We start from the raw sequence: 27,118 nt of genomic DNA on the forward strand, positions 1-27,118 counted from the left end.
CTAGCCTAGCGCCAGGTCCAGTGAGAGACCCTGGCTCAAAGGGGGAAAGCAAAGAGCGACAGAGCAGAAACCTGAAGTCTGCCTTTGCCCTCCACTCAGACACACACAGGAGCACACATGCCATACTTCACAGAAAACACATAAACTCTTCTGCATACACCACATATCCATACATACAACACACACACACACACACACACACCCTTCACACACCATATAAAACCAACCAAACAAGCAAAAAAAAAAAAAATCCTCACTTTGTTTCCTTTCAAAGAAAGGAAACACTGTGGCACAAACATGCTAACTCGTGGCTACTCATTCAGCTGCTGGTGGCACTTGAATGGCCTCCGCCTCTTGACTATGGTGAGTGGTGGGGGTGCTAGCATCTCTGCTGTCCCTGTTTTCAGGTCTCTTGGGCTGACAGAGTGAAATGCTATCTGTTTTTAACTATCTCCCCCACCCTAGCTGTTCCTACTGAGCCAGAAAATGAATTCCGATCCTAAACATAGGAGGAGGTGTGGATGTTCTAGGGCAAGGTCACCGCAGCCGGCCCACTGGAGTATCCACGTGAGTCCTTCACCCTTCAAAGCTCTAGATAAGACTGTATCTTCTCTTGCAAATACCCAGGCCCCAGAGGACAGTGCACAAAGATGGGAAGTCTTCAGGAACTCCTCCTGGGAACGGCAGGAAAAGGCCAACACCCGTGCTCCTGGGCAGAGCTGTTTGTGGGGAGCCAGGAGAGTGGAAACAATGTTTGAGCTTTTCTTGGGGACCCGATGCTGCCCCTATTTCTTTGACCGTCAGGGACATCATCATTTTCCTGTGGTGTTGGAGAGCTGACTTTGAGTGGGTACCTCACTGGCTCCGGGGCTCTGCAGCTGGAGCTGAAAATGCAAATCTTAGCAAATACCAGCAGAGGTTACATCCTGCAAAGGGGCACCCGAGGTGCTGCAGATGGTCAGGTGGGGAGAAAAGCTACACTGCGTGGGGGACAAGGGAGTTTTTGTGGTCAAAGGGCTGTGGGACTAGGCCAAAAAGGTTAATTTGTTTCTACAAGAAGCATTGAGGAGAAGGCGGGGGTGGGGGTGGGGGGGTGGGGGGGGTGGGGAGGGGTGGGGTGGGGTGGCGGGTAGGCATTGTCAGCTACTTGGAGCTGGTTTGGAATCCTTTCTGCTAAACCTGTGGAAGCCTTCAGTCTAGTGATTCCTGTCCTTTGTGCCCCTGGTGCTGGGACTCCTAGGAAGCAGACACATGGGTATACAAAAAGGAATCCCTCCAGGAAGAGCCTTTAAGGAGGAAGGCCAGTGGCTGTGTGAGCACGAGGAGGGAGCACAACCAAAGCCCCACAGCTGGCCGTGGTCACCCAGTGACAATTTCCGAACCATGTGATTAGGTACTTCCCATCATCCCTGTGAGCACGAGGGAGCCTGACTTTTCTCCATGCCTTGGTCAGTCCTTGGCTACAGGCTGACCTGGGAAGGAGAGAGATTGTTTCTTTGGCCATCACAGTAATTCTGTTAGCCATAGTTGCCTGTGAGAGTACATCCCCACCTCCCACAAGCATCTAGGGCAGTCAGCTTCCTAGTTCTCAAAGGCAACACATTCTAGGATCCTCTGAACACAGGCTAGGCAGACAATGGTCAGACATCTTCAGGCTCTTGGCTCCTTCACCCAGGTGTGGCTTAAAGAAAAACCAGCTCCAACTGTTGAGGAGTTAGTATATATAAATCTTCTATATCAGACAAAACAAATATATCTGTTCCTATTAGTTAATTTATTTCATTGATTAAAAATGATAGATGTAGGCCTGGAGAAATGGTTCATCAGTTAAGAGCGCTGACTGCTTTTACAGAAGACTTGGGGTCAATCCCCAGTATCCATGTGATAGCTCATAACTGTCTTTAACTCCAGGTCCAGAGGATCTGACACCCTTACCTGGTCTCTTCAGGCACCAGGCACACATGCAGTATATAGAACATACGTGCAGGCAAACTACCCACATGTATAAAATAAAATAAAATGGAAAAATACATTTGAGTTGGGCTTATACAGTTCAGTGGTAGAGCACCATCTAGGTTCATTCTATAGAACACAAACAGATTATGTTTATTTCTCCCTAAATGAATATATACATATACATATACATAGAAAAATACATCTAAAAATACTTCACTGGGGTGTTCCTTTTTAAAGGGATTTCAGAGGAAATGTTGGGACCCCTGTGACCCTGTAGAGCAGCTACAGCAATCCAGGGGCAGTGGCGAGTCTTCCATCATCATCCTCGCTGCAGCTGTGCATCTCTCTCCACAGTCTCTGGACGCTGTCACAGCTCTGTGACTAGTTCACACTTCAGGAGCCGATGGACAAGCCAGGGCCAACCTCCAGGGTGTCTGGAGAAATGATCAAAGCGAGTCTTCGATTATATTCCTGTGTATGTTTTTCTTGCGGGTGCCAATTTCAAGGGACTTATACAGAAAGAGAAGCTATTAGTCCTTGAACCTAAGACTTCAGAAGACATTAGGAATGGCTGAATGCAGGGACTTTGGGACATCAGCAGATACCACGTCTTCCTCTAGCCCTGGCTCATCTTTGATGTCCCCACTCTCATACTTGCTCTTCTCCATCAGTAGATGTCGTAGCTCTAGATTTTTCAGGTTCCCGGTCAGATGGAGAGAGCTAAATTCATTTCTAGAATCTAGCATAGATCCCTCGGGGGGTCTGATCAGCTTGAACTATTCTCAGTCATGTGCCTGAGTGGCCAGGGGAATGAGATATCTTGATTGTTGTGGGTGGCACCCAAGAACCAAGGGTTTGTCTTCTCCCTCCCTGCTTACTTGTACGGTTTGACCCAAACTGAAATGAAAAGCCACGGACAGAGAGTGCAGGTGCAGCTGAGTTGCTCTGGTGGACTGGTGAGTAGATACTTAGAGTCTTCTACCCTTTTTAAGGGATGCTTCATGACTTGCAAGGAATTGAGAGCTTGGTGATTTGAAGAATAGTGCCCAGACGCTCATAGATTTGAATGCTTAGTCACCAGGGGATGGAACCATTAAAGACTATTAGAGGGACTAGAAGGCGTGGCCTTGTTGGAGTAGGTGTGGCCTCATTGGAGAAAGTATGTCACTTGAGGTGGGTTTTGAGGTTTCAAAAGCCCACACCAGGCCTAGGCTCTCTCTCTGCCTGCTGCCCCATGGACCAGGATGTAAAGCTCTCAGTTACTGCTCCAGCTCCATGGCCGCCTGCATGCTTCTGTGCTCCCTGCCAGGATAACGGCCTCAACTTCTGAAACTGTAGGCAAGCCCCCAGTTAAATGCTTTCCTTGGTAAGAGTTGCCTTGGTCACGGAGTCTCTTCACAGCAATAGAACAGTGACTAAGACAAGAGCTAGCAATGGCACACTACAAACACACATGGCTGTGATTTCTACTGGATGAGATTCTGCCCATTGGAAGACTTTCTCTGTGACTCAGACTATTGAATTAAGGCAGGGCCCAAGATCCCATTGCTAAATGCCCTTGGGGAGTCACTGGAGTTTTCTACAGCAGCCAGATTAGAAGTCTGGATTTAGTTCTTGGCTTTGTGGGATCTAAGAGGCAGGGGGCCATCTGTTGATAGTGGCCCATCAAGACACTGGTAAGCTTGGAAGTGGTGGCTCTGTTGGTGTGGCTATAGTCTGGAGCTTGTTGGTGTGGTGATAGCCTGGAGCTTTTGGCTTCCAGAGCGCAGCCTAAACAGTCCTATAATCTGAGGACCAAGTCCTAAAGGTGACTTTCAAATTTCCTCAGCCCCTGCAGTGACTTTTGTGGGCTACTAAATACTCAGAAACAAATCCTTCCTGATTCATTCAGAAACAATGAATTATATCCATGTTTCCAAATGACTTCCTGCCTCCAGACTCTCTCACCCACTCCCTAGCTCTCTTTCCACACCACCTCTTTCCTCCCCCACCTTCCTTGCCAGCAGGAACCATCCACTTTAGAAGTGCTCAGACTCCCTCCCAGCCTTGTTGGCTGCTGGGTTTAAGTAGAATGTGTGAGGAGAGACACCATCTTGGACATTTGCAATAGAAAATGGAAAAAAGGCTCTTTCCTTCCGTGTGTGTGTGTGTGTGTGTGTGTGTGTGTGTGAATAGTTCATGGCACTCGTATCAGAGACTGGAAGGCTCCTAGCCGCAGGCCCACAGGTATAGGCCAATACTCCCCCGAGGCTCTAAGGACTCTAAATTAGCAAGTTCTGTCTGGAACTTGCCCTTCAATTCTCTATTGTCTCGGCTACTTTCTGTGGGTTGTGTGGCTCTCAGCTTGTGTCCTGTTGTCTGTGTCAGCTACTGAGGATGCGGGTGGAGCAGATAAAGGTGGAACATGGATTCCAATTCTGCTAATGTCATTTACAGAATTCAGCAGCTTTGCGGTAGTCAGGGAGCTGCAGCTGTTGGTGGGAGATTCAGGCATGTGTTCTGTGCTGTTGAGGACATCAAGTTTGACTGTCGAAACGTTCACATTTCCTACTTGATGAAACTCTGTAGCTTTTACACAGGAAGTTTCAAGATTCCTTGTGTCAATTTTCCCACATAATCTTCATCTGCAATCTTTAAGGCGAGCAGCGCGAATACCAGTGCCTGTGGGGCAGCGCGAATACCAGTGCCTGTATTTTTGATGAGAAAACTAGGACGTAGGCTTAAATTACTTGGCAAATCTCACAGCTAATTAAGAAGGTTTTCAGGTTGTGTGACCCTGCTCCAGTTTAATTTCTTCCGTGCTACATTGCTGACTCTAAATGCTGGCAAACTGATCTGCTAAAAAAAAAAAAAAAAAAAAAAAACGAAACCCAGAGCTATGGGTTCACTCTGCTCATGCTGAGAAGAGCAAAGGGTGCAAAACATCTCTGTCCTTTTGTCCCTCCCAGGGAGTTGTCACTGGTGTCTTTAGACCACACTATGTCCATCACCTTTTGTGTGATGAGGAGATGAGGGGCCTTTGTATGAAGCTGTCCTTTCTTTGCTCATTGGTTGATTGATGAGAAACTCTGAAGCAAAACGAGTGAGGAGGCTTGGGGTTAAGTCTGGAAATGTTCCCTGTGCAGTCATCTCATACGGAAGACAGGAGCTTACGTGGGATCTAGCCTCACAAAGGAAGGGGCCTGCTGGCTCTGGAGACCCTGAGACGGCCTTCCTGGCTCCTCCCGGGTCGTGGCTGTGGTTAGTCTAATTCTCCCTATCCTGTCAGCAATACTCTCCCTACGTTCTTCCTTTTGCTTGTGGTTAGCTTCCACCAAATCACCAGGAAAAGGACAGTCAACAGAGGGGTCAAAGAAGCAGCGTGTGACAAGAGATACTATGTGGCTGTAAAATCCAACTGAAGGCGTGGTTTTACCAACTGTTCCCATTGCTGTGGAAGAGAGGTTGTGTGACCCAGTCCCTTCCTACGTAGGCCTTAGGGCCTGGGCCACTGGGTGAGGTGGGGTTCTTCCCTAGTCCTCCTGGTGGAAATAGATAGTAGGGTCAGATAGATCTCCATCTACTGGGGACAGTTCTTGTGGAAAGGGATGAGTCGGTCCCCTGTCTGCGTTCTAATTCCAACTCACTCTCCCCAGAGGCTTTACGGTTGTTACACACAGGGATGAGCTTTAAGGGGGGGTCACTCTTACGGTCAGGGTCCTGGGTTATAGTTGAGTGTGATAGGAGCTTTGCCTCCTCCTAGTTTCTTCTCCTTAGCATCAGTTGTCCCTGGTTGTCCTGGTCAGTTTTTAATTATTTAAAAAATAATTTATTTATTCTTATTTTATGTACATTGTATTTTGCCCACATACATGTCTGTGTGAAGGTGTCAGATCCCTGGAGTTACAGACAGCTATGAGCTGCCATTTGGTTGTTGGGTATCGAACCCTGGAAGAGCAGCAAGTCCTGCTCTTAACCTCTGAGCCATCTCTCCAGTCCCCTGGTTAATTTTTATTGTCAGCTTGACACAATCAAGAGCCACCTGAGGAGGGATCTTGACTGAAGAACTGTTCAGATCAGGCGGGCCTGACTGGTGATCGATGTGGAAGGGCCCAGGATGGTCTGGGCAGGACCATCCCTGGGCAGGTAGGCTGCACAAGGGTGGTAGGCTGAGCGTGAGATGGAGAGCAAAGCCAGCGAACAATCTTTCTCCACGGTTTCTGCTTCAAGTTCCTTCTCTGCTTGAGTCCCTACCCTAAAGCCACTTTATAAACCCCAAGCTGGTCATGACGTTTATCATGGCAACAGAGAACAAACTAAAGTCAGCTCTACAAGAACCCGACACCCAAGAGGGGCTAAGTAAATGCAAGGAGTTTTATGCATGGCCCACCATGGATCTAGCACTTATTACTATTATTATTGTGTTTTTCAAGACAGGATATCTCTGTGTATCTTTGACTGTCCTGGAACTCGCTCTGTAGACCAGGATGGCTTTGAGATCCACCTGCCTCTCCCTCCTGAGAGCTGGGATTAAAGGTGTGTCCGGCTATTATTTTAAAGAAAGATACATGCAGAGTGGTATTTAAAAGACTTAACCATTTCCTGTCTGTATCACTGTGACCACAACATCTGACAGGACAAAGTGAGTGAGGAAAGATGTTTTGGCTTGTGATTTCAGCCCACCGTGGCAGAGAAGCAGGCAGAGTGGCCCAGTTCACAAGCAGAACCATGTGCTGGGGGCCCTTCACATCACAGCTAGGTAGCAGGGAGAGTGACGGGAATCAGGGCCCAGGAGAAGAATGTTCTGAAGCCCATCCCCCAGTGAACTACTTCCGCCAGCTCGCCCGCCCTCATAGGATTTACAGCCTGCCCTATTACCAGCACCATCTAGGGAACAAGTGTTCCAGACTTGAACCTGTGAGGACATTTCACGTTCAAACCATCACCAATACCTGCTAAAATCGCGCACAGACATTTTCAGCTCTCCAGCGCTGCGTCTTCCTGATTCCCGAAAGCTTCAGATAAAGGGCCAGGATTCGTTGGAAGCTACGCTCGCCGCACGCCCAAGGAGCCCTCCTCTCCCACCTTTCTCCCATTAAGTCGAAGGCGTCTGCAAACAAACCGTGAACCCAAATGAACGTGCAATCTAATAGGGTTTGGCCACCGGGTGGAATTAGACTATTTTTAGATGAACTATTTAGATGACTATTTTTAATATTGTCCCCACCTGCTTTGCATTCATATTTCTTATGCCCCCCTGAGGCTCCCATTTGTCAATGTTCTGTTTCATTTCATTCCAAGCGTCTGCAGAAGGTGTGATGGGAATATTCAGTGCCTTGGGGGCTTATGTGTGACCAATTTATGGCCACAGGCCAATTCCCTTATAGGTGACTTTGTTAGGATTTTAGCTTGCTAATCAATTTCGCCAGTCTTTCTGTACGATAGATATATCTAGCTCTGTATCTATCTGTGCTGTATGCTACCCCCAAAGTAAGATAAAGATGGGGATACTGGTGTTCTATAAATGCTTTAAAACTTCAAAAAATACATAAAAGTATGTCCATATATGCCTATGTAAATGCATGTGTCCAGGGAGGCCAGAGTCAGAGGCATCAGATTCCTTGGAGCTGGAGTTACAGCTGGTTGTGAGTCACCTGATGTGGGTGCTGGGAACTGAGCTAAGGTCCTTCCTGAGAGCAGCCTGTGCTCTTAACCCTGAACCACCCTTCCAGTCCCAGCAAATACTTCTTTTGAATGAATAAATGAATGAGAAAATGGAGAAGAAGCTGTGCCCTGAGGCCGTTGGGCACACTCTCTCCCATCGCAGCACCTTTCCGCACCATTGCAGCCTCGAGCCTTGGGCACCACGGTCATCCTACTGCTTCTGGACAGCCCCAGGCTCTCCTTTCTGGCACACTACCCACGTTGCCCTAGAGAAGAAAAAAAAAAAAACTTGCTATTTTCAAATGGAATTTAGGGGAAATGGTAGGTTTAACTCACAAAGATGGGAAGAGGGATTAGATGGCATTTAGAGACGTTGGCAGACTGGCCAAAGGAAAGTATTGGGGGGATGAAGGAGGCAAAGAGGCTTTTGTGGTATTCCAGCCATGTGAGGTTGGTCCCAGAGATCTGAAACCCAGACCTCAGCCAGAGAAAGCAATGCCGCTCATCACTCATTTATCCAAATTTATTTTTAATGCCATGTCATTTCAGAAACCCCTTAAGTTAGCGGGTGCATTGGTCCCCTGGGACAACAAGGCAGAGGCACAAACTGTATCCTTTCTTTATAAACTCCAGCAAGTCATCCAAGTCCACAGCTTCTGAAAGTCAGCTCTCTTCAGTCTGCTCCTCTGGTTCCTGGCTTTTCTTTCATGGGAGAGAACTCAAAATATTTCAGACAAGAAGTTGGGCATGATGGCGCACAACTTTGGTTCCAGCACTCATGAAGCAGAGGCAGGCGGAGCTCTGAGTTTGAGGCCAGCCTGGTCTACATAGCAAGTTCCAGGACAGCCAGAGCTAACATGGTGAGAACCTGTCTCAAACCGAAAAAAGAAAAAAATTAAATAGGGAACAACAACAACAACAAAAAAAAAAAACGCAGTGGGTTTTCAATGTAGGTTCTAAGATGGAACACAAGGAAAACCCACTGGTTCCAGAGAGGGGATGTCAAAACCACCACCATCATCACCACCACCACCACCACCACCATCATCACCACCACCACCACCACCACCACCATCATCACCACCACCACCACCACCACCACAAGAACATGGTTGGGGATGATTACTGCTGTGCAGTTTTGAGGATGGGTGGATGCAGGGACTCTGCAGAACCAAAATGGCTACAAAGGTTTACAAATGAGAATCCATTTGACAGACGGTGAGAATATCTTCTCAATGGAGACCTCAGCATCTAACATGGGAAGGGCCTAACCAGATACTCTACATCACAAGGAATCTGTCACAGGTGAATAAAAACTGCAACCAGTCCTCCTTTAAGAATGCCTTTCAAGCCGGGCGGTGGTGGCGCACGCCTTTAATCCCAGCACTTGGGAGGCAGAGGCAGGAGGATCTCTGTGAGTTCAAGACCAGCCTGGTCTACAAGAGCTAGTTCCAGGACAGGCTCCAAAACCACAGAGAAACCCTGTCTCGAAAAAGCAAAAAAAAAAAAAAAAAAAAAAAAAAAAAAGAATGCCTTTCATTCTTGTTCAGCGACTCATCTGGATGAGCTCAGTAGCCAGGAAACCAGAGCCCACCTGGAATGCTAACAAAAGGCGAGTCCAATGGCAGCATGCATCCGCCATAAGTATCAGACATTTGCGACTCCATGCTGTGTTCTCTGCCTTGGCAGAACTTCGTCCGCACTGCACCTCGCCTCACTCACTTTGGGTTTGGGGAGGGGAGGGGGGCTTCACTCAAAGGAAGATTTCTTGTGGTAACACCTGCATTGGCATCTAATTCTGCCGCTGTTTCTCAACTCCCATTTGCAAATCTGACTGAGAGCCTGAGGATCCTGGACACATCTTTCTCCCAACCACTATCTTGAAAACTGTTCTTTCTTCTCCTTGAATTGCTGCTTCTTATTGTGGTGTCACCTCCCTCTTTTACAGTATTCTTTACACACACACACACACACACACACACACAGCTACTGAGTCGATTTAGGTTGCTCATATGTATATGTGTTTAGGGCTGACTTCCTGGGATTCGATAACCCTAATCTCATACCTGGAGAAGTCTGAAAGAGGGAGAACATATTGTTTATAAAGCTCCATCTAGCATGTGAGACCTTGTGAAATTCCCCCATCCATGTTGCCATGTCAACTGGTGTTATCATTTTGCAGGTCTTGTTTAGGTGACTCTATTACCGCGATCTCATAGCTGCAGGGTCCCTGTAATGTGGGGGAGACTGTATCTCACAGCTGGTGTCCGGGTACTTTCAATCGTTCTGGCCCCTCCGTAGATGAAGGGGTTGCTTTGTGGATGAACCAGCTGGGGTTGGGTCCCCGTGGCCACTGATTCTCTGCATTTTGAGCAGTTGTGGATATCTGTGAATTGTCTTCATGTGCTGTAAAAAGAAGCATCTTTGAGGAGGAGAGCTATACTTATCCATTGTTATAAGAATACGTTTCTAGAATACAGTTAGAAGTTATACTGTCTTAGGAAAATGGCGGGATCGGATTCTCCTTTTTAATCATTAAATCCTTGGTACTTAATGGAGATGATGCTGAGGGAATGGACTGATGCGATTTGCCTCATTTCTAAGCCAACATGTAATAAACACCATGGACAATTTCAAGGTGACTTAGGGGCTCGGCGTCACTGGGACTCCATGGATGGTGTTTGTATCCCGACACAGAGATGTTCACTTGTTGCTTTTCATCTCTGCTCCCAGATATTCAGTCTCTCTCCCTTGTCCTAAGCTATGTAGCAAGTTTGAGGTCATCATAAGCTACGTGGTGCTCTGTGGTTTTGGAGCCTGTCCTGGAACTAGCTCTTGTAGACCAGGCACTTTAAACCAAGCCTGCTGATTTGAGTCTGTTCCCCCAGAACCTACATGGTGGAAGGAGAGAGGTGATTCTTCCAGGCTGGCCTCTGCCCCCCACATGTACGCCATGGAACATTCAAGAGCACAGACTTACACACACGTAAATAAATAGATCTAATGAAAACATTAAAAGCAAGGATGGTTTAGAGAGCTCTTAGCGTGAACACAGCCCTACTCAGGGCTCCAGCAATGTCTAAAAAGATGTTTTCACAAAGATTTCCACTCTGTGACTAAAATACCAGAGCAGAGCGAACAAAGAAGAATGAACACTAGTAAGTCATCTCGCTATCTCCCCTCTCGGCTATAGTCAGATCTTCAGTGCGCTGAATTCTTTAAAACCAACTGCATGGAGCTAGACAGAAAAAGAAGGGGGAGCAGGCAAGCTGCAAACTTGGATCGTATTTGACCCTAAGGGGTCTGCACCAGTTCACAGAGCATTAGCCCAGAACCCCAAGAGAGTCCGGCATGCCTTGCTGGGCCTGGGTCTCCACTGGAACTCCCAGTTAAGCCCAGGGCGGGAGCAGGATGCTTTTTCCCTCTGGGCCGAGCCTTGACTGGCAGGATAGGGAGGGAGTTGCTGAGGCTGATTTCCTGGTCTTTCCACTCACAATGTTCAGTGATTATTCAGTTTTTTTGTTTTGTTTTGTTTTGTTCTGTTTTTGTTTTTTTGAGACAGGGTTTCTCTGTAGTTTTGGAGCCTGTCCTGGAACTAGCTCTTGTAGACCAGGCTGACCTCGAACTCGCAGAGATCCGCCTGCCTCTGCCTCCCAAGTGCTGGGATTAAAGGTGTGTGCCACCACCTCCTGGCACAACTATGCATTTTGCCAAAGGTTTTCAATTTGTCCTGATTAACAATCAGGTTCAGTTAAACAGGACATTAGATGCTTTGAGTGTCTGGATAATTAGATCTTTGCTTAAATGGCCTCGAGGGTTTGTTTTTTTTTAAACTACATTAAAAAATAAAACCTTTTTTTTTTCCTTTTTGGTGTGTATGTGTGTCTATTTATAACTGTGAAGAAAGTAAAACCATGTCACTGTAACAGTTTTATTTAGCTAGAAGGATTTACTTAAAGTAGAGTTTCCAAAATACCTTAAACAGTGACTCAGAGTTTTAAAAAGCAAACTTTTGTGGGCTGGAGAGAGGGCTCAGTCAAGAAGTGCTTGCTTTGTGAGAATAAGAGCCTGGGTTTGAGATGGTGAATTAAGGTAAAATCTGTGGTAAAAATTATGGCATGGGCACATTTGTAATCCCAGCGCTAGGGAAGTAAAGACCTGAGGATCCCTAGGATTCTCTGGCCAACCAGCCTGGCCTGATGCGCCAGCTCCAGGCCAAGGAAAGACCCTGACTCAAAGATAAGGTAGATGGTATTCCTGAGGGATGACGCCCAAGCTTGTTACAAACACACACACATGCACACGCACATCTCCTGTCCCACACACCCCACACAAAATAAATAAATGTAAAAAAGAAATTTTTAGCATCAGGGGTGAATCTGAAGGCTATCGCAATAAGTGAAGTAAATTGGACACACAATGGCAAATAACTCAAATACTTTTATATGTGGAATCTAAAGAACTTGATCTTGTAGAGAATAGTGACCAGAACTGGGGTGGGAGAGGGGTTTCTAGGGAGCCTTTGATCAAGGTTTCCATCAGATAGGAGGAAGTTCAAGTTGGGATTTTACAACCTGATGATTATAGTTTATAGACTGATTTATCTTCAGACTAAGTTCTGAAGATAATAACAGTTGCTCTGAAGATAAATCAATAGCAGTCGTTAAATTGTGAAATTGATAAATCAAAATCAATTGTTATTTGATTTACCGTCAGACTTAGTTCTGATAAATGGCCAAAATTTGCCTTTGACTTGGGACCCTCCCACCTCAGACTCCCACAAATCTGGAATTTGAGTTTGCCTCTTTGTCCCTAAGCTACTTGAACTCAGCTATGAGTCTTGATTGACAGCTCTCCATAACCCACACTTTCAGATCAACCCTTTTGTTGGTCCCACACCGGGGCAGGATTCAGAGACGAGTCTCGAGGCCTGTTCTGTACTGTGCTGTTGAAACTGCTAGTGGATTTCAAGTATGCCATTAACACAAAGGTATCTGAGGCAATGCGTACGCTAAATAAATTAAATCGAACCAGTGGGGCATAGAGGTGCCTGCCTTTTATCCTAGCACTTCAGAGGCAGAGGCAGGCAGATCTCTGAGTTCAAGGCCAGTCTGATATACAAGGGAGACTCAGGACAGCCAAAGTTATGCAGAAAAACCTTTTCTCAAAAATCTGAAAGGGGGAAAAATGAACCACCCCACAGAGCATATATATCAAAAAAATATTGTGCCTGATAAATTTAAAAAATATTGTCAATGTTAAATGACTTATATAACAAAGAAATATAAACCAAAATAAATATATGAACTCTTATACCTTTATATATTTTATAGTAAGAAATACAATTATGTCTCTCAACTGAATAACTATGAAAAATATTTTATACTTCATGAGGTTTTTAAAGTGAACACTCCAGTCTTTGTTAAATAAGGGGTATTGAGACCTTCTTGTGGGTTCCTAGATTGACCTCTTTGAAAATGCCTGGTATGTGATGGGGTAGATGTTATGGGACTTGGCATTGTTTTTCATCATTTAGGTCTTTTTACAGTAACTGGAGCTAAAAAACAACACAGATAGAAGGTGAGCTTGAGTTTCTCTTATTTTTCGTCTTTGTGAGTAGAAAAAGGAAGCCCAGGCCAGTAAGACGGCTTAGTGGGGAAAGGTGCTTGCCGCTAAGGCTAAAGACCTGAGCTTGACCCTCTAGAACTCTGTGATGAAAGGAGAAGAAAAGAAGGGAGGGAGGAAGGTGGTAGGAAGACAATATGTGTTAAGAAAAATCTTAAGACGAGCCTCTCTGCTGAATAACTCCAATCAGACCAGGTTAGACCGAATCAAAGATGCCCATGTTTAATAAATGCAGCGCTCCTGGGTGGCATGGGAACATGATTGGGGGGGGGACCCACGCAAGCCAGAAGACCACATGTTCCTTTTTCCAGTGCAAGCCTACATAGCCTGTGGGAGTGGTCCTGGCCCTCCCTGGGGAGGGGTCAGTGCTTGGTGGGCTTCCCAGAGGAGGAGTCCTGACCAAGGCAACTCCCAGGGGAAGGGGTTTAGGATGGGTGCCAGGGACTGGGGTGACACTTCCAATCAATTTGGTCAAGTGGGAGTTTGAAATTAAAACTCTTTAATAAAATAAATAAATAAATAAAAAATAAAAATACAACTTGCCTTTCCAAACACCTTCCTCCGGCTTCTAAGTCACTTATTACAGCTAGGATGACATCCTGAGCCAGGTACTCAGGAAGTATTCGTTGGTCAGTATGAACAACTGGCGCCCATCTCACACGTACAGGAGAGCCATGGGATTGGTTAGGGATTAGGATAGGAAAAAATGCAGGAAAGGAAAAGGAAAAATGGAAGGCTTGTCCTACTCTCTGTGAGCAGTAGGAGAACTGGACTTTTCTACTCCTGGGACCAGAATTGGACGCCTCCCCCAGAGCCCTCACTTCTGGGTGTAGAATTCCTGTAGAGAGATCCTGGAGAGAACAATGATGGCGAACTTACCTCTGGTTTGGTGGCTTTTTTTTTTTTTTTTTTTTTTTTTTTGGTTTTTCGGGACAGGGTTTCTCTGTGGTTTTGGAGCCTGTCCTGGAACTAGCTCTGGTAGACCAGGCTGGTCTTGAACTCACAGAGATCCGCCCGCCTCTGCCTCCCAAGTGCTGGGATTAAAGGCCTGCGCCACCACCGCCCGGCGGTTTGGTGGCTTTTTGCATTCTGTTTTTTCCTCAGTTCCATGATGCCATTTACTTTTGAGAGTCCTCAGGACCGAGTCAAAGCTCAGTGGGCAGGAGCTAAGAGACCAGGCTTGTTGTTTCCCATGCTCAGTTTCTCGCTAGGGGCCCTGAGACACAGGGCTGAAAATGCTCACGACTTTCAGCAATTCTGTTCCGGGGGGAAAAGTGAAATTGCCCAATCACATGTGAAGCATGGACACTCGCTCTTCAAACACAGCCATTAGGAGCTAGCTTTGCACTAGGCATAGTAGTGCCTGATGAAATCCTAGAGAAGAGGTGGAGGCAGGAGGATTCTGAGTTTGAAGCCAGATTGAGCTACATACAAAATCCTATTTTAGAGGAAAATAGGGGAGTCCCTCTATCAACCAAAACCAGTTAGACAAAAGAGAGACACCCAGAGGTTGGCAGGTGAGAGTGAACTGTGCTGGGCAAAGCACCTCAGTGTGAGGGGCTGAGGAACCAGTGCCAGAACACACAAATCAACTGCTCCTTCAAGAGGAAAGCCTGCTGGGGAAAATACCAGCTAGTTAAACTAGCTAGCAGCTAGTTAAAGACGAAACTGCTCCGTAGTCTGGCTCAAGTCCCTTATTTTGCCCTAAAGTGATCATGGCTTGGGTACCTAGATCGTACTTGGAGAAATTTTGCTCGTTCTGTGCAAGAGGCAAGTGTAAAAATGTTATTTTTAGTTTGTTTGTAATAACTGAAAAAGTCCACAAATAACAGTAGCAGAACTGAAGGTGGCGTCCTCATACGGTGGGGCCCTATGAAGTGGAGAAAGTACAGAAATCATAGCTACACATCCACGTGAACACACTTCGAAACGCTGTTGAGCAACTCCGAGTTGAGGCAAGAGGGTCCTAAGTTTGAGCCTGGTCTACCCAGAGAGAGTCTTGAGAAAGCACAAAATAAACCATTGGGTAAAGAGAACGAATTGATTAGGTCACAGTTCTTATTGTTTCATCATACGGTGTTCAAGAGCAGGCACCACTAGACAGGGGTCCCTAACAATGGGTTAAAATTGGAAAAGAAGGCCAGGCTATGAGTGACCCCAGGGTCAGGTCAGTGGTTTGTCCTGTTGGGAAGGGAGAGTGGGACAATCGAGGGTCCAAAGCAGAGGCAGTGTCCAGTCTCAACTAAGCTAGGTAGTGTATGTTCGGTTTTTCTTTTTTCTTTTCCCTCCCTCCCTCCCTCCCTCCCTCCCTCCCTCCCTCCCTCCCTCCCTCCCTCCCTCCCTCCCCCCTCTCTCTTTCTTTTCCTTCCTTCCTTCCTTCCTTCCTTCCTTCCTTCCTTCCTTCCTTCCTTCCTTCCTTCCTCCTTTCTTTCTTGGATTTTTTGAGACAGGGTTTCTCTGTGTAGCCCTAGCTGTTCTGGAACTCACTCTGTAGATCAGGCTAGCCTCAAACTCACAGAGATCCGCCTGCCTCTGCCACCCGAGTGCAGAGGTTAAAGGCATGGGCCACCATGCCTGGCTTTGGATACTCAGTTTTGTTTCTTCTTCAAAATGTGCATCTATGGGGCTGGAGAGATGGCTCAAAGGTTAAGAGCATTGCCTGCTCTTCCAAAGGTCCTGAGTTCAATTCCCAGCAACCACATGGTGGCTCACAACCATCTGTAATGGGGTCTGGTGCCCTTTTCTGGCCTTCGGGCATACACACAGACAGAATATTGTATACATAATGAATAAGTAAATAAATAATTTTAAAAAAATGTGTATCTATGTATCTATGTATACTCTTTTATATGATTGATTTCACAGTGAAAAGAATTAAAAATAATTCTAGCTAAAGTCAGTGCTTGCCGAGACCCCAACCAAAGGGAAAATCTAGAGTGGCATCTGGAGACTCAGACCTTTGCAGTCTTGAATGGTGTGTGTAGTCGGGGAGAAGAGTGTGCTCTCATGAACTCTCGCTCCCTCTATGGGGCACCAGCAATTGGATAGTGTGGACCTGCCGGGACCATGCTAGGCCTCCTTTACACTGTGCCCTGCAACCCTAAGGACTCGTTCTTCTGAGTTGCCACGATTTCTTCAAGTTTTCCCATATTTTCTGGCATTGGAAGTAGGACTCAAACATCCTAACTGCACGTTTCTGGCTCCCTCCTTGTGCACCGTTTGTGGTTAAAAGTGTGAAAGCATTTTGGACAGCACAGATCCCGGATGGAACTTCCAAAAGTGTGCTCGCCCACCCCGAGTCTGATTACCATTTTAGGGAAGGCCTCTTATTGGCCTGCTGAGGTTTACTTTAAATTTCAGCTGGTTTGCAAACACATTCTTCTTTGACAGCTGTAGCTTGAAAAGCTTGGGCTTGCTTTGCTTTTGGGTAAACACATGGCCAAGGCTTTTTCAATCCCTCCTGTTGGGCCGTTTTCTCTTGCTGGAAAGATACCCATCTGACTTCCAGACGGGAAGACAGATTAGGTGGGGAAGCCTGCCTGGTGCCCTAGCCTCCTTTTAAAGGGAAATTGCTGGAGGGATTATACTTTACAATCTCCTCATCCCTTTTGCATAAATTTTCACTTTGTCTTGGAGAATTAGAAATTCTCAACTCTGCATTCACCTATCGGATCAAAAGTGACCACAGACTCTTGTAGAACTAGTTCTGGAGAACAGAAGGCCTGGTGGGCTCAAAGCCGTCTTATGGTTAAGAACATGTTCCATAGGATCTGAGTTCAATTCCCAGCACCCACACCAGGCAGCTTGCAAGGGGATCTGACACTGTTGGCCTACACAAGCACCCATACACACACACACACACACACACACACACACACACACACACACACACACACACACATACATAGATTTTTTTTAAAAAAGCTATTTTAATATAATTGTTTCCTGATTTAGGAGGGGCAGAGAGACAGCAGAGAAATGGATATACCCATATGTGTGGAAGGAGAGGTGGAAAAGGCAGGGAGCCTGGGCTCATGACTTGGAGGCAAGCCATAAACTCAGGTACTGTTGTGCTTCAGCGGCTTAGGTTTGGAGCCATTCTAATGTCTTGGTGGCAAGGTGAGGGGAAGGGTCAATGGTAAAGCTCACTGGTGCCTCGACGCTCTTCCATGCCCCTCTCTTGTGTAAGGTGGGGACAGATTCCTGTGTAGGGAGAGAGTGGAAGATGTTCTGAGGTTAGCGTAGTGAGGATGTGTTAGTTTTCCTGTAGCTGTGGCTGACGATCACTAACACAACTTAATAAGAGGCTAATTTGTCCCCGTTTGAGGGAAGGAGCAGTGGCGGAGAGGGAGGTAGCTGGTCACATTGTCTCTGTAGTCAGGATGGAGGGAAAGATGGATGCTTTTGCTTCATTCATTTCCTTCCATTTCCTGAGTCAGACTCGGCTAGGAACAGTGCCACCTGCATTCAGGGTGGGCCTTTCCACCTCATCTTTTCCAGACCTTCCCAGAGATGTGTAAACAGCAGGAAATTGACAATGAAGATAAAGCACCGAGAGGGGAGAGATTGAGAGTGTGAGAAATCCAGTGGGCATATGAAGTTCGGGTAAGGCTTAACAATAACAATGGTGGGGTCTTACCAGGGGCAGAGCCCGGTGGCAGGTTACACATAGAATCGGGAAACGGGACACTTTATGTTTGGCTGGGGCCTTCACCCCAGCGCCTGGCATAAGCTCCCTCCCCTGGGAGTTGCCTCAGTCCAAACTCCACCTCGGAGAAAGCCTGCCAAATGGTGACCCCTCCCCAGGGAGGGTCAAGAAAGTCCATCAAACAGTAACCCCTCCCCAGGGGAGATCGAGACCACTCCCACAGGCTATTTAAACTGCCCCCTCCCCCAGAATGAACATGTGGTCTCCGGGTTCCCCATGGTCTCCCCTTTTCCCTCTTCCCATCTCCATGTTTTCCCGGGAGTATTGCCATCCATTGCCATTCATTAAACCTGGCGTCTTTTAATTCAGTCTGATTTGGTCTGATTGGGATTATTTGCGTCTGTGGAGAGGTTTGTTGGCCAGAAAATACTTAAGACTTTATAGCAGTGTGACCTAGTCAGAGTCAGTGCAGGGGGATCTGGGACAGTCTAGATCTAGACAAAACATTAGAGCCACAGCCTAATGCTTGGGCTCTGGTTTTGTGTCCTGCAGACAGCCAGAAACAAGAGCCTGATCGTAAAGGACATTGTTTTCCTGGTTCCTGGGTCGCTCCTTGGTATGATAAGCATTAGAGTTTGGGCTGGGGCTGATGCCAAACACAGACCTACCTGCCTGGGTCTTGTCTAGGGTCTAGGAGAGCTGAAGGGAGGCTGGGAGGGCCACAAATGCTTGACTGTGTATTTACATGGGCTGGAGTTGTAACATAAAGGCAGGGGAGTGAATGGGTGGCCAGCTGGCAAGTAGGTTAGAAACGCTAGTGGAAAAAAATGCTAGTGAGACTGTGTAAGGCCAGACATAGTGATGCAAACCTGTACTCGCAGCACTTGGGAAGCAGAGGCAAGGGGATTGCCTTAAATTTGAAGTCATCTTCAAGACCTGTTTTACATACAGCAAAACCCAAAGAAGGCTGTATTACAGATTATCCAGCAAATACACCACTCCATTCCGGTTCCCTACAGCACCATTTGCTGTTAGCATAGGGGAAGGAGATGGGGCCATGGAAAGGAAACTGAGTTTTGCACAGACAGAAGGCAGTGCTGTTCTCTGGTTCTGTCTCCCAGTACAATGGGGGCAGTGACAGGGAGTGAGTGAGAACTTTGGTGACAGGGGATGCGACCACAATGGCTTGCTTCATTTCCAGATTAACTCACAGGGACATGGTTAGAGGAGAACGGACCCTCGGGGAAACATCTCCCTCAGAGGGAGAGCACAATGGGCCTTGACTCCATGGTGAACCCTCCTCCCTTGGCAAATACACAGGAACGGGTTAACCAAGTGTGATCTTGAAGGATTATAGCCTTGAAGGAGGCACCTTCAGGGCCTGGTGGACTTCCCTGCTCAGGTCAGCTTCAACTGGCCTTGACAAATTCCACCACCACGCCTTTAATTTCAGAGAAATTATGTCAGTCTGTAGTCAGCTCCTTCCTTCAGATCAAGGATCAGAGATTTCTTTTGTCTGTATACAGAGCCGGATATAAAATATTTTTGGCTTTGTAGGTCATACAGTCTCCGACAGAACTGTACAAAGTGGCCATCTCAGCGTGGAAGCAGCCACAGGCAAGTTTGAGTTAATAGATATGACTGGATTCAATATGGACACCAAAATCAGAACTTTATGTAGGTTTTCACAAGTTACAAAGGTTTTCTTCTTTTTTTTTTTTTGGTTTTTCGAGACAGGGTTTCTCTGTGGTTTTGGAGCCTGTCCTGGAACTAGCTCTTGTAGACCAGGCTGGTCTCGAACTCACAGAGATCCGCCTGCCTCTGCCTCCCAAGTGCTGGGATTAAAGGCGTGCGCCACCATTGCCCGGCTAAAGGTTTTCTTCTTTTTGCTTTTATTCCATGAACTGAAAAACGAACTTCTAAAATATTTTTTAAATTGTGTGTGTGGTGTGTGTGCATGCACGTGTGTGTGTGTGTTATGCATGCGAGTATTGTTTAGTTTAATCTCAATAAAAGCCTCTCCACAAATGCAAGAAACTCCAATCAAATCAGATTAGACAAAATTACGAAATTAAAATGCCCGTGTTTAATAAATGCAGCACTCTCGGGTGGACCGAGACAGCACGGCAGGGAGAAAAGCCCACGCAAACCCAAAACTACTTGTTCCTTTTTCCACCTTGAGCCTAAATAGCCTGTGGGAGTGGTCCTGACCCTCCCCACAGGAGGGGTCAGTGCTTGGCAGGCTGGGAGTTGGAGTCCGGACCGGGACAACTCCCAGGCCAGGTGCTTCCAATCATCACAGAATTCTTGGATATAAGGGTGTTAGAGGGTTGGGGTGATGCCCCCAACTTAATATTACATTTTCCGAGAGTGTCGCATTTATTAAACACGGGCGTTTTAATTTGGTCTAATCTAGTTTGATTGGAGTTTCTTGCATGGGCGGAGAGGTTTTTATTAAGATTAAACCAAACAGATGGAGGTTCCCACCAAAAGGATCTGTTTTTTCCTGTGGGCCCAGGGCCACTGCTGGAAAATGCCCTTCCCGCGTGCCCTCTGCCAGGTACCATTGGCTTCACTCTCTGAGTTCCCTTTTTTAAACTGCATTGCTGTTAGGGTCTTGGGTGACCCATTTGCTTTTCGGGCTTTCATTGAAGCTGCAGGCCCACACTGGAAGCCTCATCCACACTGCGAAAGCCAGGGGCTTTCGTTGAGATGGGACTTGGGTGTGGGGAGACATTCCCCATTCATTTCTCATGAACCCCGTTTTTGACTCAAAGACACTGTTAGGTGGACGCATCGCAGGCTTGAGTCACACAGACATGCACTTAAAATGGGTTTCTTGCGATTTCAAGCTGATTCCAAATTGCCCTTAGACAGCCTTTTACAAAAAAGTCCTTTTAAATTAGGGCTATCTAACCTAAATTAACAACGCTCCAAAAGCCCGCGGTTTCTAAATGTGTGTTTTTGTCTTGCCTCCACTTCCATCTCTCTCTTGCTCTCTGCTTATTCGTGGCCAGCGGTTTGTCCCACCTCCACTTTCGTTTCTCCGTATCCTCCGGCTTCCGTTCTGATTCGGGAATCTAAACCCGACTCCCTTTCCATCGGCCGAGGACAGTGGAGGCCATCGCCCATCCCTTCGGAATGGCGCTTGCCTTCAGCTGTTTCCCTGGCCTCTGCCACCTATGCCGGGATCACTCTGGCCCATTCTGCTCCTGCCCCCTCCCTGCTCTTTGTTGCTTGGGCGGCCTTTTACAAAAAATCTTTTAAGTTGGCACTAACACCTAACTTACACAAGGCTCCAAAATCCCCGTGGCTTCCACCATGCACTCTGCCCTTTCCCCTCCCGGCTCTAGCTGTTTGCTGTGCTTCCCTGGCAGGCCTAACAGCGCTGGATTTTTAAGCTGGTCGGCTAACACAGGTTTCTAAAAATGTTTTGTCTGTCTGTCAAAATGATGTGGCCACACTATGTCTCTGTAAATGTGTAAATGTGTTTTAGTGATGTGCTCAACATATTTCTTTTAATCTTTTTGCACCTACTATCATTGGTCAACTGTAACTAAATGATAAAATACACTCCTAAATTTAGTGTATATGCCTAATTTAAATAACAGATAATGGTACCTAGTTCTCAAGTGCCTTTACAGATCTGAGGGTATGGCATTTTAACAACAAGAGCTTCTAACACAGACATGCAACTTCCGTAGCACCCTTTAGCTCCTCCAAAAAGACAGAAGACCTTCTGCCTCCAGGCCTTGCCTCTGGGTTTGGCAAAGTCACTCACACAGCAAAAAGCGGCCTTCCACCTCTTCAGCTTCCTGGGTGCCTTTCAGGGAATCTCTCCTCATCCTGCCAAGCCAGGTAGATTAAATCTTCCCCCACAGGAAAAATCTTTGGGCTTCTTGTACTCAGCAGCTCATGGCAAGCACTGCTTCTAAGGCTGGTGTTCTCCAAGGACTAAGGAGAGAATTTGGGATTGCCTGTGTCGCTAAAAAGCTGTCTCACTTTTGCTCATTTACCCCTCCCAGATCTGTCTAATGGCATTTGATGACTTAGATACTATTAACTTATTACTTCATCCATGATATTTAATGAAGTTTCCTGCTAAAATACAGACAGGTATGCCTCTTTAAAAGGCTTCATAGTCCAGGATTAACAGGTTTCAGGTATGTCTTCAGAGGTTCAGAGTTTCCAATTTCCTTTAATTGTCTTAAATCTCTTCCGGTTCTCTTAAAGTTCTGTTACACTAACCCCAGCCAGTTTCAAGCACATTTTACAGGTCAGTCCTGCTGCCGGGGCCAAGACCAACTCACAAAGCTCTCTCCAGATAACGCCAAACACCTGCACCAGCTCCTGGGACTTCACCATTGGTACCAACGCTTCTGGATCAAGGATGCCTGCCCACTAAAACCTGGTGTTATCTGCTATTGTGTGTCATCCCATGGCTAGCCCCATTTCATAGGGCCAATAATAGCAATATTTTTTCTCCTAGCCACCTGGCTTCTCATACTCCAGGATGACAGCAAACTGGATGCTGCTGCAGTCACTCCTCTCACCAACTCTCAGCTCTCTCCTCTCCCACATAGCCCCATACCCAGAGGAAGTAGCCAGACTTGAGACAACAAAGAAAGCCTAAAGAGAGCCTAAAATGCTGACCATAAATATCACCTCAGCCCCTTGTCACACCCCTATATCCAGAGTATGGAATATAATATTAAGTTGGAGGCATCACCCCAACCCTCTAACACCCTTATATCCAAGAAGTCTGGGATGATTGGAAGCCCCTGGTCTGGGAGTTGCTCAGGTCTGGACTCCATCTCCCAGCCTGCCAAAAGCTGACCCCTCCTGTGCGGAGGGTCAGGACCACTCCCACAGGCTATTTAGGCTCAAGCTGGAAAAAGGAACATGTGGTTTTGGGTTTGCGTGGGCTTTTCTCTCTGCCATGCTGTCTCAGCCCACCCGAGAGTGCCGCATTTATTAAACATGGGCATTTTAATTTTGTCTAATCTGGTTTGATTGGTGTTTCTTGCATCGCTGGAGAGGTTTTTATTCAGATTAAACTAAACAAGTATAGTACCTGTAGAGGCCAGAAGAGAGCATCAGAAGTTGTGAGCTGACGACCTGGGTCCTCTGGAAGAGCAGCAGGCATGCTTAACTGCCGATCCTTCCAGCCTCTAAAGGAACATTTTAAACTTGCAGCATACTGTTAGGACTATTTCTTAATACAAGCTCCCTGCCGATGCAAAATTTCCAATCAAGCCAAATCAAAACAAGCCAAATTAAGGAATATCCAGGTTTAATGGGAGATCTGCGCTCTCGGGTGGCCACAGGGGGAACCAGGAAGCCGCAGGAACGCAACCCCCAAGAGGAAGAAAGGGAGACCACTCGTTCCTCTTAGGAGATCACCTAAGTACCCGAGGGAGTGGTCCTGACCCCATCCTCAGGGAGGGGTCAGGATCTGGCCTGCTGGGATTTGGAGTCCAGACCAGGCCTGGGGGCTGGGATAGATGGGAGGGACTGGGCCCTACACTCCCAACTTGACACGTACAAAGGTTGTCTGTGGACCTCGATTCCTGTGAGAATGGGAAGGGCACACTGCTGTATGCCCAGTGCCTGTAGCACACCTGATGTGTTTACTAGGGATGGACTCAACAGGCAGTTGCTGGAGGAATGGATTTGCTTTCTTCAAAGGAAGTCACAGTGCAGTGAGCCCGTTCTCTCAGGTGTGGAGTGTGAGCTCACACTGGTGTGGCTGTGGTCTTAGGAGTGTGAGCTCACACTGGTGTAGCTGTGGTCTCCGGTGTAGGGCGTGAGCTCACACTGGTGTGGCTGTGGTCTCAGGTGTGGGGTGTGAGCTCACATTGGTGTGGCTGTGGTCTCAGGTGTGTGAGTTCACACTGGTGTGGCTGTGGTCTCAGATGTGGGGTGTGAGCTCACACTGCTGTGGCTGTGGTCTCAGGTGTGGGGTGTGAGTTCACACTGGTGTGGCTGTGGTCTTAGGAGTGTGAGTTCACACTGCTGTGGCTGTGGTCTCAGGTGTGGGGCGTGAGCTCACACTGGTATGGCTGTGGTCTCAGGTGTGGGGCGTGAGCTCACATTAGTGTGGTTGTGGTCTCAGGTGCAGGGCATGAGCTCACACTGGTGTGGCTGTGGTCTCAGGTGTGGGGTGTGAGCTCACACTGGTGTGGCTGGGGTCTCAGGTGTGTGAGTTCACACTGGTGTGGCTGTGGTCTCAGGTGTGGGGTGTGAGCTCACATTAGTGTGGTTGTGGTCTCAGGTGTAGGGCGTGAGCTCACACTGGTATGGCTGTGGTCTCAGGTGTGGGGCATGAGCTCACACTGGTGTGGCTGTGGGACCACTAGAGAGTTGAGTAGTGTGGTTCTTAATTGCTCCTTCTTTCACAGCTTCAGCTTCCCCAGATAGTGTACCTTGGCGACCTGTGGAAGCTCACAGATTCTGGAAGTGGGAACTTCCCTTGAGTGGTAAACTAACCTATGGGGTAGATTTTGTGTTGTGATCTGTTGATGTGACTAACCTGAAGAGATGTCACTTTAACTCCTTGGTTCTTAATTTACCAAATGGGGACCATGGCATGCCCAGTCACCTTGGTGTTCCATGAAGAACAGAGTTAGGGCCGGGCGATGGTGGCGCACGCCTTTAATCCCAGCACTCGGGAGGCAGAGGCAGGCGGATCTCTGTGAGTTCGAGACCAGCCTGGTCCACAGAGCTAGTTCCAGGACAGGCTCCAAAGCCACAGAGAAACAGAGTTAGGAGGTTTGCAGATATAAAATCCCCTAGGGGGACGGGACACTTTCTTCTTTTCTTTCTTTTTGTTACCTTGTTTTATATGGACACATTAAACTCAAAATCCTTCTGCCTTAGGCTCCCAAATACTAGGCATTGCAGGGAAGTGCCACCATGGGTATTTTCTTGCCATTGAAATTAGTTCTACAAAAATGCCCCATGGAAATTGGCACCTCAGACCATTTTTTTAAAACAACAATAAGTAAATAATTAAATAAGCCTGGTTATCCTTCAAAAGCAACCTGCATTGGTATGCATCTTAGCCCGCCTCTGCCAACACCTACCCTTGGTTTCAGCTTAAGGTTCTTTGCTGATTGCTGTACCTTTTCCCACCTCTTGTGACTCATTCCCACGCTCTGTTCTCACCTGGCCTCCAGCTCGCCCTGTTCTTCAGGCTCTGTGGTTAACCACAAACCACCCCGCATACCAGCAAGCTAACGTGGGCATCCTCTGGGTATCAGCACACGGGTTTCTCCGGAAGCCTTGAGCATGTGTAAAATTGCTTGTCCAACGCTTTCTTGGGGCTCAGCTGAGACCTTGGCTCTGGGCCAGCAGCACTAGCGTTTCCCGTTGGACCTTTGGGTGCTGTCCCGACAAGCAGCAGCAGCAACTCCGCAGGAGATTGCAGGGAGCTACTTTCACCCCCACACTTCCCACTGTGCCAAAAGCTTGCCCAGCCCAGGAGTGTGGAATGCTATGAGGTGGGCCATTGACAAGGCCCCTTGAGGATTTCTTCAGAAGGCCTGTTAGTCGGCGAGTCTTGATTATTCTGATCCAGGAAGCGCAATTCATTATCAACATAATGCTCGATTGACTCATTTTTTAAAAATGTAATATAAAAGTGGGGAGTTTAAAACTATTAGTGAGCATAATGAAGTAAATCTCCATCCAGAAGCTAAATACCAGCAAACATTTCCGAAAGTGTCCTGAAGCCACCTGAGAGCCAGGGTTTTCTGAAAATAGAGCAAGCACATGGCATCTTGGTCTTTAAGTATTTTGGCCGACGCAAATCCAAATTAGACCAAATCAGACCAAATTAAAAGAAACCCAGGTTTAATGGCTGCCAGCGCTCCTGGGTGGGTGACTCCCCTGCCACTCCGCCCCAGGAAAACACGGAGGGGGGGGACCAGAAGGACCACCAGAGAGGGAACGGGGAGACCACGTGTTCGTTCGCTGGGGGGCAGTTTAAGTAGCCTGTGGGAGGGGCCTCTGGTGGGCTTTCTTGGAGGTGGAGTTTGGAGTGAGGCAACTCCCAGGGGAGGGGGCTTTGAAATGGAACTTTCCACCCAACATTTCAAAATGGATGCCAGGGGGCTGGGGTGAAGCCCCCCAATCAGTCTTGTTTCATCATCTGTTTTGATTTTACATAGTATGTCACACACACATGGCCACACCGTAGAGAAGCTTTTGTAATGTGACTTTTTTTGTTTGTTTGTTTTGTTTTGTTTTTCGAGACAGGGTTTCTCTGTGGTTTTGGAGCCTGTCCTGGAACTAGCTCTTGTAGACCAGGCTGGTCTCGAACTCACAGAGATCCACCTGCCTCTGCCTCCCAAGTGCTGGGATTAAAGGCGTGCGCCACCACCGCCCGGTGTAATGTGACTTTTTAAATGGCTATACTAGATTTAATGGTTGTGGAAACAGTCTACTTAGTAAGTACTGGGGGTTGGACATCCGGCTTGTTTCTGGGCTCCTGCTGAGACCAGCGAGCGTCTTTGTTAAATGCACATCTTGCTGCTTCTTTAGGGCACAGTTTTAGAGACGGAATTAATTAGGTCAAAGGCTTTGCACATTTTTAAAGGTCAGATTGCCTTCCAAAGACGATCCAATTTTGTTTCTATCAATAGGGCAAAAAGTCCTTGTTCCCCAGGACCCTTGTCAGCACATTATTAGATATTTAATGACTTTGAATTTGATTGGTCAGAACATATTTGGAAGCTCAGGAGGCTAAATGCATCAGTGTGTTCTTTTAGGCATTTAGTTTCTCACGTGATTTGCTCTTTGTGAGTATAAATAAGTCTTTGTTTATTCCCCTTAACGATATATTAGGCAGCTCATAGATTCAGATTTTGCCGACCTAGAGACAAGGTTTCCTGAGAAGAAGGAGGGTCATGATGAAATATGAGGCTGGGGGAAGAGGGAGGATGGAGGGAGACGGAGTGTGTGAGAGACAAGAGGCACTCCTACGGCTGCATTCCTGCCGGCTCCGCCCACACCCGCCTGGCTCCCGAGTGCTTGCACCTAGCCCTGATCCAACTGGCTAAAGTGTAAATATGGGGAACAATAAAATGCCCTGGGCGAAGGGAAAGCGGTCCAGTCCTTAGAGGCTGGATCCCCCTGCGGCCTAGAAAAGCTAAATTCATTCTTAAGGTGTCTCTGAGTCTTCTTTCCACGATTCCTGTGAACCCAACACCAGCACCGCGACACACTCAGATGGGTGTGAGGCAG

The sequence above is a fragment of the Chionomys nivalis genome, chromosome 1 (genome assembly GCF_950005125.1).
Source record: "Chionomys nivalis chromosome 1, mChiNiv1.1, whole genome shotgun sequence".
Lineage (NCBI taxonomy): Eukaryota > Metazoa > Chordata > Mammalia > Rodentia > Cricetidae > Chionomys > Chionomys nivalis.